Raw genomic sequence first — 12,335 nt, 5'->3', positions numbered from 1 at the left:
CACTTTCTTCATCCTGGGATTACTGAGCTGGAAGGTTCTGGCAGTCGGCTCTCATACGTCTTACCTTAACAGCAGTGTTTACAACTGAACAGGCAGACAAAAGTGGTTTGAAGGGTTTATGATGGAAATGGGAGGGACGACGGGGTGACGCCGTACGGGCCAGTTGTGCTGGTGCTCTAAAATCCAAAGGCTGAACGAAATAAAAGGATAATCAGTTAAGTCTTTGTGCTTTTCAAGAAACTATTCAGTTTATTTTTACTTGCCAGACTTTAGGCAAAGATTGTTCTTTTCCTCAGTGGGAAAAATAAAAAAATCCCATCACTGTCACTGCAATACCATGACAACCTCTGAGCCACAATTTAGGATAAACCCAGACTTTGATGAAAGCGTTGTAATTAAGACAAATAAAATCCAGGACAAGGGATGGTTAGACTCCACTGCCACGTTGTGAGGAGACTCTGAAGGCTGAGAAAGTTTGAAGCCCTTTTGCCTTTCTGCTCAAACTACTTACACATCAGCACAAACAATTCAGTTCAAGAAATTTAATTTGCGGACCCAAAAATGCACACAAAATAGTCACCATGTGTTCTTCAGTGTAGATGTAAACTTTAACAAACCCGTCAACACAAACACAATCACTGATGACATATTTTGGCCAATTACACATTTACACACACCTTGTGTTTCTCTCATTTATCATTAAATCCTAGTAACTGGCACCATAAACAGCAAAATTACAGTAATAAGAGCTTCGCCTTTAAGCTGTTATGATATTGTGTTCCAGTATGTGCCACTCAACTGGTTTACAAGCAAATACTCAAAACCCAGAGCAAAATAGATGCAAAAAGCAAATTCCATTTATTCTTTAATTTAGTTATCCAGTTATTCTGTAGTCTTTTTTCCCTTTAAAATAAACAAAATGAATAAATAAGCAGTGCTTAGATGGTTTCAAGAATGAAATGGTTCTGAATTAGATAAATGTTTGTCAGGTTTCGAACAGCCCATGCCAGACCAGGGTCGTGTGGTCAACACCTCTGACTCACTATCATGTGGTCCAATGAGTTCAGAGTTTAGTTTCTACATTGCAGCAGGGCAGGAAACATGTTTTTATGCACAAGACATGATGGCATATTAACATTAGGTCCCTTCCAATGAATACTTAACAAAAAGCAGTCGTCATTCATGGTCACCACCAATGATTTAATTCATAATAAAAAACAAAAAAATACAAGAAGCAATACGGCATCCTGTGAATCTGACTGTTAATTTACACATTTACCATGTAAATCCAGGAAACTGTTTGCTGCGCCTCAAAGAGACAGCCATAAAACCCACCATTCGTCAATACACTGATCAAAACCAAATCCATCACTGAAAGTGGGCTCATGTTAAAGCGCTGTAGTGAATGTCCACATCAATCAATGTCTTTCTGTTTCCACATGACCCGAGTTCACTCCCACCTTTGGCTCGCTGCCCGCTGCAAACCAGCTCATGGTGAATTGGTAGAAAATTATTCATTTGCAGCTTCACAAAGAGGATGGCGGGCAGCGCAGCGAGGCAGAGACAGAAGGCCTCAATGAGCAAGCACAAAGGCAGCGATGCCCATCACGGGACCGAGAGCTGTGTCGTACCAGCATTCTTTCTACGGTGCTAGAATAAGACAACAAAGAGGCACAATGTGCCCATTCATCACCATTACAGTATGCTAATATCGTAGATGGGATGCTTTTTCATCACGATGTGCTGGCAGAGGGAGGATCAAATGAGTTATAATTTCCTCTTATGTCACATCATATAATATTTATATATTCTGAGCATCCCGACATGATTATGGTGTGTGATTTCTATATTTCAATCCATTTTAATCCAAGCTCAGCGAAGGAAAAAAATTAATGTGATTTTATTGATTAGCGTAGACAGCATGGATGACCTGGCAGATGTACTGATCGACCGGAGAACAATGTTTACCACACTGAGCAATATTTGATTATTTTCAACACATTCGTTGTTGATGGATGAGAAAGGAAGGGGTGGGGAAAAAAGCATAGCTTAAGACGCTTCCTGTACGAGTGACGAGCACTTTATCTTCATTTGTTTGAGACTCACCACAAGACCCACAGGGTTGGGTCATTAGAATACTGGGTGTCATTTTGTTTTATTTTGCCAATTTCGTGGTCTGCTTCCTTCAGTTCAACTTATTAAATATTCAATTTTCAAAGCTCAACAGCAGAATAGCACTCCAAGCAGATCCCTGCTTCCTTTATACGCAGCTGGGCTACAGCACAAAGTAGCACACAGACACTGATCCGGTGTTTGACGGAGACCAGCACTGTACGGTCAACATTATAGAGAGCAACATTATTATAGAGCATTATAGAACAAAGCACCAGAAACTGCACTAGAACCCATGCCAGATAAGCACTGTTTATTAAGTATCTGTGTCAGTGTGGGGGCACTGCACAGTTTAAAAGTCCAGCGTGAGCCGATTTCTTACCACTCCAAAGTTCCAAAGCTGAGGCTTTGAAACCAGTGGATACCATCATCTATTGCTCCTGTTTGTTTTTAATCCTATTAACACCAACAAAACATCTCAGAGCTTACAGGTTCCTGTACCCTGGTCATTAAGACCACATTACCAGTTTCTTCTACCAGAAGTAAAAGTAGAAGAAGAAGAAGGAGAAAACATCTCTTCAAATATATCAGGCTGCAGGGTTGTCAAAAATAAATAAAACTGATAATCAGATATTAATCAATATTAAAAATGACTATCGGATTAGACACTCATTTGCACATGTACTGCCAACAGTGCCATCTTTGCTTACTCCAATGGACACACAGCTTTGCGCACACCTACAGGCAGGCAGGCATTCAGGTGAACAGCCCCTCCCTTCTCTAGTACTAGAACTCATGAACCCTAGTCGCCGTTCACAACGCTGAACATTTTATGAGCAATTTCAACAGATCAGATGCTGTTGAAACATTGACACATGAGCTTTATTAAGTGTTCAATAAATGTTAATCTGGACCTAGCAAACATCAGTCCTGTTGGTCCTGCCTGCCCATAACATTAAGAGTGTTAATTTAACAGGTCAGCACAATTATTTGTCTAAAATAAATAAATAAATAAATAAATAAATAAATAAATAAATAAATAAATAAATAAATAAATGTTTCTCTTAAAAGTCAGACTGAAGCTGAGAAAAGTCTACCAGCAACTAAGAAGAAATAGTGGTGGTCTACCTTACCAGAATCAAGTCACGAGAAGCACAGCACTACCTCAGAAAACCTATAAATATGGTCTTTTTTGCACTAGAAGAGATAGAGCAACTTTTTGTCCTGACACAGAACAATTTTCGGTTTCAAGTTTGAAAACTTAAGTATTGTGACCGGATGTTATTGATAAATGAAATGCTAAAAATGAGTGTTTTCTTTTGGCTTCTAGAGGCTCAATTACAAAACTAATGTTCAAGTTAGCCAACCAACAGTACACATGTGTGATGTGCCTAATAGTTAGCGTTTCCTAATTGGTTGATTGCATTCTGCCTTGGTGGATGGGGGTGAATACATATTACTGTGTGCAAGTGACTGTGTGAACATTGTTTCATTGCAACTGACCAAGGTCACCTGAACATTAATTTTTTTTCCCTCCTAAACACCCGTCATTGACTCAGGTGTGCGGAGCCTTTAAATTATTATGGTGAAACCACTAACCTGCCAAGTTGCGGAAGTATTGAGTATTCAGTTTGAAAGTCCGTACCAGTATTACTGTAAACACACCAAATTTAGGAGTATAGTTTTTCCATTGCTCTACCTCAGGAAAGAAACTGTTACTTAATTCCATTATCAACCACAGCGCTCAGCCCCAAGCCAAACTCTTTTCCTTTTATCTTAACTGTGTCAGACCCAGAAAGGAAGCAGATATATCTGCAGTATATTTAATTTAGCATGAGCTTTCATTTGTTATTTTCCCCTGTCTAACACAAAGCTGCTGAAGAATATCCCACTGAAGAACTTATCAGATATACTCTGCAAACTGCTCTCATGTGACCTCATTTGCATTGATAAATTTGTTCTGCAAATTTCTAGTAGTGAAGCTTGCGTGGTGAACACGTGACAACGGTCCAGATCAAAAGTGGCAAAGAACAAGGTTCAATTTGCGTGACAACTGTGTTTGCATTTCTCCTGTTTACGTGATCTGCGTAGTCCCTGTCACGACTGAAAATCCTACGTTGCTGTCAACTCTTGAGCCTGTAACTTACAGAGCCCCAACTGCATACGTTTCAAGATTGTGGTGAAACCAAACAGAACGTGTGTGAAGTCAGCATGTTCAGGGGGGGGGGGGAAAAAGTTGTTTTACGACATCCTTGTGTTACGTAAGATGTGGAGACTAGTCAGCTGAGATATGAGCTTGCTTTGAAGCTTTCAACATGAAAAAGACTGGAGAAAAATGTATGAAAAACAAGAGCAAATGTGCTTAAAAGGTGGAGGTGACCCTCATTAAACAAGGCATTGATGAATTATAACCTTGTAGTTAATGTGCTTGTAAAACTGCAAACATAGGAAGTGAAACCACTAACCCAAGGTCTTCCTGTTAATTATAAAGCAGCAGTGATGTTTCTACCAAGAATTTACAAACACATGCCAACATGAACAGTTTGAATTGTACCTACAGGAGGTGGTAGGTACAGCAGTCCTGTTATGGCCGGTGGTCTGGTGGAGCCATTATGCAACAAGATATGCTCCAGAGGCAGTTTACCTGCTAAATGCTCAGTGTCTGCTCAGCAAACAGCTTAATGAAGTATTCTGACTGCAGTTACAGGGCTATTAGCCAGAGACAGTTTGTCCAGCTACAAAATCCTGTTACAGTTACACTTTTTTTGCCTACACAGCACATCCAACTGGAAAAACCTACGACAGAAGAATCACATTTGCAAAATGTACGCACGAGGCTTCAATTGATAAGTAACATCATCTGCTCTCTGAAAATGTGCTTGTTTAGCATGGTAACTAAAACAAAACACATGTCATGTCAGTTCATTTATCACTTAAAACATTTTTTGTGCCTCGTCTGTAATCAGCCACACACAAGTCATGATAACAAGAATGTGCTTTCCACCAGAACTGCAAAAATCTACAAACAGCAGCTAGCCATCAGCTAAATGAAATTTCAGACTCCTCCTCAGGGACAACTTGTAGGAGATTGTGACTTAACTGTGTGGCTCCAAAAGGATCACAGTATTCCTTTTACTCACTTCTGTACAGTGAAACCAAAGCTAATGTAATTTAACGCTTGTAAAAACGTGACCATCATCAACACCACTTATGAGGAGCTTCTTCTGTTGTCAATTATGCAGCAGGTGTCTGCTGTGTAAAACAGTAATTTGCCATAATGCACACTCCTAAACCGACCTACCTGTGCTTACTGCAGGTGAAAAGAGAAAATTATTGACTACAAAACTTATTGAGTAATGAAAGCCACTGACCCAGCTTTTATAGCTGTGAAATACACAAGACAGGCTAATTGACCTTGTTGTCAGGGGCTGTAAACTTAAGATACATTCCCTTTCATTGACAATACAGTAGAATCAACAGAGTCTATCCAAGCATGTACTCTGCTTATCTGAAGCTGGGGCGCACTGGCAGCAGGCTAAACAGGGCATTCCAGTTTTACAGAGCAACATTTTCCAGTTCCTCCTGAAAGATCCCAAAGCAGCCCGGGGTCACATGGGATGTCTAAGCTCTGGATTCACAATGACATCCTGCTCAAGATGACAGAACCAGTTCAACTACCTACTTTCAATATAAAAGAGCAGCAACTGGTCTGAGCTCCCTCCCTGAGCCGTGCTGATGGTCACAGCATTGGTTGTCGTGTGCCAACTGTGACATTAGTGCAGCATCATAACTATTTACACTGGTGCTTAAGACACAATAAGGTGTCACAATTCACAACAACTGCATCAGCAGGAAGAAGACATAACCCAACGTGATCACAGATTTTCAGTGGGTTTCCCCAGAATGTCTAAATATTTTTAAAGCTGCTGCAGTTTTTCTCCTCTCTCTGAATCCCTGTAATGACTTATCACTGAAATGGTGAAGTCCTCAACTCGATCAAATGAAGATGTGCGCATGAAGCCAAAACGACACCAAATAAGCCATGTATAAGGCTTGGCCTGGCCACCCTATAGAAGAATCTCATTTCAGTCTACTTCTGCAACGTCATTATTTGACCTGCTCTCTCTTCACTGTAATGGCCTCGTACAAAGGTCTGCCAGTTAATAAACTTTCAGTGGTATATCCTTTCTAATTGTGTAACACTGCTGAAATTAGTGCGCAGCAAATTTTAGGTCTGGTCACTTCCTCCTAATCGCAGCACAAATATAACTACAAATTAAGTGAATCAGTACAAAGACTGTTTTAAACATTAACACCTTCACAGAGCACTAAATAACTGTGCAACTTCTATATTAGATCTCAGAATTGTAGCTAAAACTGGCCACTGGGTGTAGTGCAGACTTATCCCAAGCCCACATTTAATCAAATTAATTTCTATCCTTTTCCGACAGGCCCCTGACAGGGGAGTGTGCACGATAAGAAAGAGTTAGGAGAGAAAGAGTGACTTGCTCACAGATGCATCCTGTTCTCACAAGTTGCTTCTGTGTTCCTCTTGAAGACAGCATCGCACAGAGCTCAAGAGAAACCACAGAGGCTAAAGAGGGAGTGGAGGGAAATGACTGAGGGTACAAACTGTCCAGCTGGGCAGATGTCTCAATGGAAAACCCAAAAGATAAACACATGGTGTTAAGAAAACTTTTGAACTTCACAAAATTTTATTTTGAGGGGACTGAAATTTGCACTTTTTAAAAAACTAAAAACAAAGGTGTACGATCATTCAAAATTCAACCAAATCCTACATAATAACTTTTTTAAATTTAAGTTTAGCAAAATTTTACCTTCATGATGGGAATATTTTCAGTATTCCAGACCTCAAGCACTTTTCAACTTGCAATGTTTTTACAGCACTTTTTTTTTTAGCCCTCGTAACGTTACAGGAGATATCCATGTAAATTTCAGGACTGAAAAATACATGCAAGTCTTGCAATGCAAAGGGAAACACCGTTAAAAGATAAGCCGGGTATGAAAATACAGTGAAAAGGAGTCCTTTATTACATCATAACTTGTTCTGACCAGCCACCTACCTACATGGTGATATACGACATCAAGGTTTCCCCAAAAATTCACAATTTTAAGTTTTCCCCAGTTAATCATCAGAAACCAAATCAACATTCAGAGCACCGTGCTTGTTTCTGTTACTTTTCATCATAAACATTAAATTAGTGCAGCTTCACTATGAACAAAATACTATTTTAGCTTTAGATTGTGACACTTGAAGTGGTTGTTTTAGTGATTTCACTGCAATATGCATGGCTCCATTAAAAACATTAAAGCTGTTGAACAGATTTTGAAAAATTAAGTGATTTTGGGAAGCCTGGAACCATTTCAGATTTGACTGATTTTATGCGGAGTGCCCCAGCTTCTCTTTTCTTACAAACTACAACTGTGTGCTTGGTTTTACAGGAATCTCGTGCTTTTCATTAAACAGGCACAGCTGCAGGATAATAGCTGAATGAGGTACCAAGAGATGAGCCACTCTAAAAAACCTCACATGATCCATTCAGTACTTTGACATCAGTCGCATGAGTGACCCAGAATTACACACTGAGCATACTGAACTTCCAGTATGTCTTTTTAAAGACTTTTCCAGTGATTTTAGTGTTGCAGACAAATACCTAATGACACAATAAATTCATCACAACGTGAGATAAAAACAGTTCACTTGTCAATTTTAGAAAAATTTTAAATGCTCATAAATCTCATTTTCAGTTTTTTAGTTGCGACAGATTTGTTTTTTAATAAACCTTCCTTTTTAGTTCTTTCCTCCTTTGTCATTTTTTATGATACAAGTATAATAGATTCCCTTTAGATTTTTAACAAACATATTTACCTTCAACTTTTTAACAGCAAGCCACAGTAGCAACAATCCAACTGCAACTTTTCCATAAACGGTATAGTCTAGTTATTATTATAGTGTCTGTTGAAAACGTAAACCTCATTAACTGTAGGATAAGGATCATAAAACTTAGCCTGTGCTGTCTTAAGTCAATGTTTTTCTCATGTTGACATTCCAATAAAATCAAACATCGTAAGTTTTTCCTCTTTTGTGTTTTTGACTTTGTTCATTTCCTTTTAGAGCAAACATTACACACTAACGCAACAGCTTTCTTTTTGTGAATTTCCACCAGGACTATGAGAGGAAATAATCTCAAAAGGAATCTAGTTGTAGTCAAGTCAAGAACCGTGGTCTCTGCTGACTTGAGGCTCATTATCTTTAGATGTGTGGAGGCATCATGAAAAGACAGGAAACAAACTGATGCAATGTGGGTTATCTGAACAGATTACGATAGCAGGAAGTTCAATATGAGCCAGTGTTAAAGCTGCAGCTTTGCCTCACATGTAATTTTAACCCAACTGTGTTGCTGTCATTACAGGACTAGTTTCACTTTACACATATACAAACCCGTGTTATGCAGACTCAGCAATTGATTCAGAATTTGTTTTCACTTTTAACACAAATGCACATTCTGAAATGTGCTTGCTCATGTTTATCCTGACTGTGCATCGGTGTTGCTGTTCGGCTAAAAGACAACTTAGTGCGTACAACTGTAACTGTAATACTCGTTTTAAAATGTGCCCTGGTGCAAAGTTGCCTTGTAATCTCTGAGCAGGTAACACAACATTTTCACCAAAGATCAAACAGATCAAGCTTTTCTGGCCACAAACCCTGAAACCTCAGCAAACATTTAAGCAAGCATTGGTTAGTGGTTGGAGGTCCAATATTGCTGAATGGTTAGAGCATGGGATGAGCACTGTAACAAATACAGGCCTTTTATATATGACAACTTTGTGATAATATATACACGAGTCTGGTCGGTGTCATAATTTATGACGAAGTCTCTCTGAAACAAACAGAAGGGGTAGTGAGGTAGCTTCAAAGAGGCAGCGAAGCAGCAAACTTGCAGGTATGAAGTCACTGAGAATCCTTTACCAAATCATCTGTTTCACAAAGATTATTCGCAAAGCAAAGTATCTTTTCAGCTGCTCCTGTCCTCCACTGTTTTGTTGTACACAGCAACAACGTTAGAGAATGAAGAACACGTTGAAACAAAAACCGCCTTTTTTTGCATCAATCTTTAAATTAGTGTCTTATTAACTTTGCTCAAGGCTGACAGCAACTGTCTCACTGACACCTGAAACATGGGTCTCAAAGGGAACAAGCTTTGTAAGTCGTAATTTTGCAAATTTAGATTATGTATATAAATTAATTCTGATCTACTGAGCCAGTATGGGAAGAAGTATTACACTGGACACTGCATATCAGAAAGCTACTTAACTGGACAGAGAACAGACACATTAATGAAATTCAATGATAGTAAACAAACATTACCATTTCATGTTTGTCTTTTTAAATTATATAAAGCTGCCCTCTCCCAGGTGCTTTAAAAAAAATGTTAATTTATACATTTGTGCTAAATTTTTTAAACTATAGTTATTAAGAAGCAAAAATCATGATTATGGAGGTTGCACTAATCCAGGAGCCTTAGATTAAAGTGCAACACAGCTTGTCCTGATAAGACAACACGCAGACAACAGTAATCCCTGTATTATGCTTCTGTAATGAATCTACGTCGAGTCTACGACTTGGCTTATGCCAGCGGCCGACACCATTGCCAGTATTTAGACCTGTATGAACAGCGTCAATGGCAACATGTTGTTAAATTTCCAGGGAGGTGCATGTTAGGTTATGGGACAAATAAATTTAACACAGAAATATACTGTAAGAGAGCGATCAGTCAAAGCACACAACCAACCAAAACATTGTTCAACAGGGACAGCAGAAATCCAGAGACAAAGATAAAAAAAATAAATAAAACAACCAACCTATGAAAACCTCCCGTTTCCTCTAGATCATCACAAGACCAGATGAGTCGCAGCAAATTCAAGTTTGGTCTAAACTAAAAAGTCATCTTTACTCGAGCTGAAGTAAAAGTTTCAGGGAGACAAAAACTGCTGCAATGAAGCACTTATTCACAGCCATAAACAGATTTTAGACCTTCATACAGACCTTTCACACGGGCACCGGCACTTTTTCCACTTTAACATTTCATCTACTTTCAAATGTACCAGGCACAGTTGGTGAAATGAAATATTCTGTTATATGATTAACCATGCAGTCCAGACACCCAGCTCTTTAGCTTGGGACAGACTGATGAGCAAAGGTTACAGTGCAGAAAAACCAGCCACAGACTCTGCACATGATTATATGATGACACAGACTCATGACTGCTTGCAGGAAGAGTTGTGTTGTTTTGTTTTTAATTTGGGCGAGTGAGATCAAGTTTACAGCGTGTTTACAGCTGCATGAAGAGACATGCTCGTCACCACTGAGGCACTTAGCACAGGCTTACACAGAACGATTATGGGCTGAGATGAGAAATATGTTTGATTATAATGTCTCTTCTGGTTAATTTTAGGTGGGACCAGAGAGGTTAAACTTCCTTTAAAATTGTCCCAGATTAAGCTTAGTTTTAGGGCTCACCCTCTGACTAAATTAGTCCTCAAACAGCAGGGAGAAAATCTGAGCAATCGAGTAAAATAATGTCAAACATGCTGTTGAGTGTGATCAGATAAGAAGTCAGCAGTGAGGGGGAACTAGAAAAAGAAAAAAAGGCTACTCATAAATATATTTATATGTATTATTTTGAGAATGATCTCTTAGAACACTTTCCCAGAAATGTCTCATTAGAGTCACATTATCCTCTAACAAAAAGGCAAAAACAACTGCTTCCTACACAAGAGGAATTCTCTTCCCCTCCCAGATTGATTTTACATTTCACATCAAAAGTATTCACAAAAACGTCTCGAGTGGTGTGCGTCGTAATGGGCAAAGATATCCACCTTTCCGAAGTAAAATCTAAAAACAAATTTTAGCATATTTCTGATTGACATCAACTACTTTTTGGCTTTCCACAAGTTGAAAATTAGCAAACACCAAAACAATATCTGATGTGTCTAAAATCTTTACTCTTAAATCAAAGCTGGTAAATATCTGGTCAATATTTAGGAATACTTTAAACTTTGTAGGTATTTGTAGGGAAGCTGGCATTACCACACCATGAATTTGAAAGAAAAGGAACTGCTGAAATAAGTGACTTCTTTGCAAACTCATCCAGTGGGGCAGTTTTGACACCATTGTTTTGAAGGTTGTGGCTTTTGGGCTGCATGTTTGACAAAACCACTCTAAGGACTAATTAGCTGTCTAATTGGCTGAATTACCTTTAAAGTTTCTAATTATGTTTTCAATCAATATGCTTTGATAAGCACTGGACAATTTGTGAACCAGTAACTCTTGCTCAAAAGCTGTTTATTTCCACACTTCCTCTTTTCTCTGCCCGGCTGGCTGAATGTGCTTGGAGGTGGTTTCAACATTTGTGAACACATTTTTGAACACAAAGCGTTGTTAAATCAGGAAGGAATTTTTAAAATCTTTCCAAGAAGTCTTGCAAAGCACATCTTCAAAAGTGGTAGAGAGCAGGCAAAACCAGGGGCCAAATAAAGTCAGTACCAAGTTTTCAACACAGTTCACAGCTCAATTTAAATGACAAAAAAAGGAAAAACAAAAAAGTTCACATTTGTAGGTTTTTACATCTTGAGACTGAAAGACTTCTACTTTGATTTAAATTTCCACACACAGCCAGAGAGTTCAGGGATTCCTCAGCTTAACAGGTGCTTTTGGACAAGTGACCACACACTAAGCATAGATAAATGAAACTAGATAAAATGTTTTTATTCTCAAGATTTTCATTTCAAAGTTATGTGTCACACATTTAGATGTAATATCTCAAAACAAGCTACAGCAGGAAATCAGTCTTTCAAAACTAGTTCATTCCTAATTATTACTGTAGTGTGTGTATTAATAATGTGTACCTCCTGTCCTAACCTGGAGTAGGTCATTCTTAGCTGACTATGCATATGTGCTTATCGTCATTTCTTGATTTCTATGTTTACTGCTTTTGTACATTTATTTTAATATTTTATAGCTTGCTTTTTTCCCCTTAGTCTCCCCCACCAAAAATAAATAACTAAATAAATCAGGCTAAACCTGATGGGAGCCCCACCCTAAGCCCATTTCTGTTGGAGAAGTCTTCCTGTTAAAAAGAAAAAGAAAAAGAAGTTTGTCCTTCCCACCATAACCAAGTGCTTGCTCACAAGGGGTCATC

At 38.6% G+C, this 12,335-nt stretch overlaps 1 protein-coding gene across 3 annotated transcripts in view; it reads right to left on the bottom strand.

The window, feature by feature from the left end:
- The window catches only part of bmp2k (BMP2 inducible kinase), a 54,254-nt gene that overhangs the window by 40,594 nt on the left and 1,325 nt on the right, over positions 1–12,335 (bottom strand). The window lies entirely within an intron of this gene.

Source organism: Haplochromis burtoni, unplaced genomic scaffold (genome assembly GCF_018398535.1).
Source record: "Haplochromis burtoni strain Fernald_Lab_line unplaced genomic scaffold, NCSU_Asbu1 Contig_43, whole genome shotgun sequence".
NCBI lineage: Eukaryota > Metazoa > Chordata > Actinopteri > Cichliformes > Cichlidae > Haplochromis > Haplochromis burtoni.
This window is presented reverse-complemented; position numbering and strand designations above follow the sequence as displayed.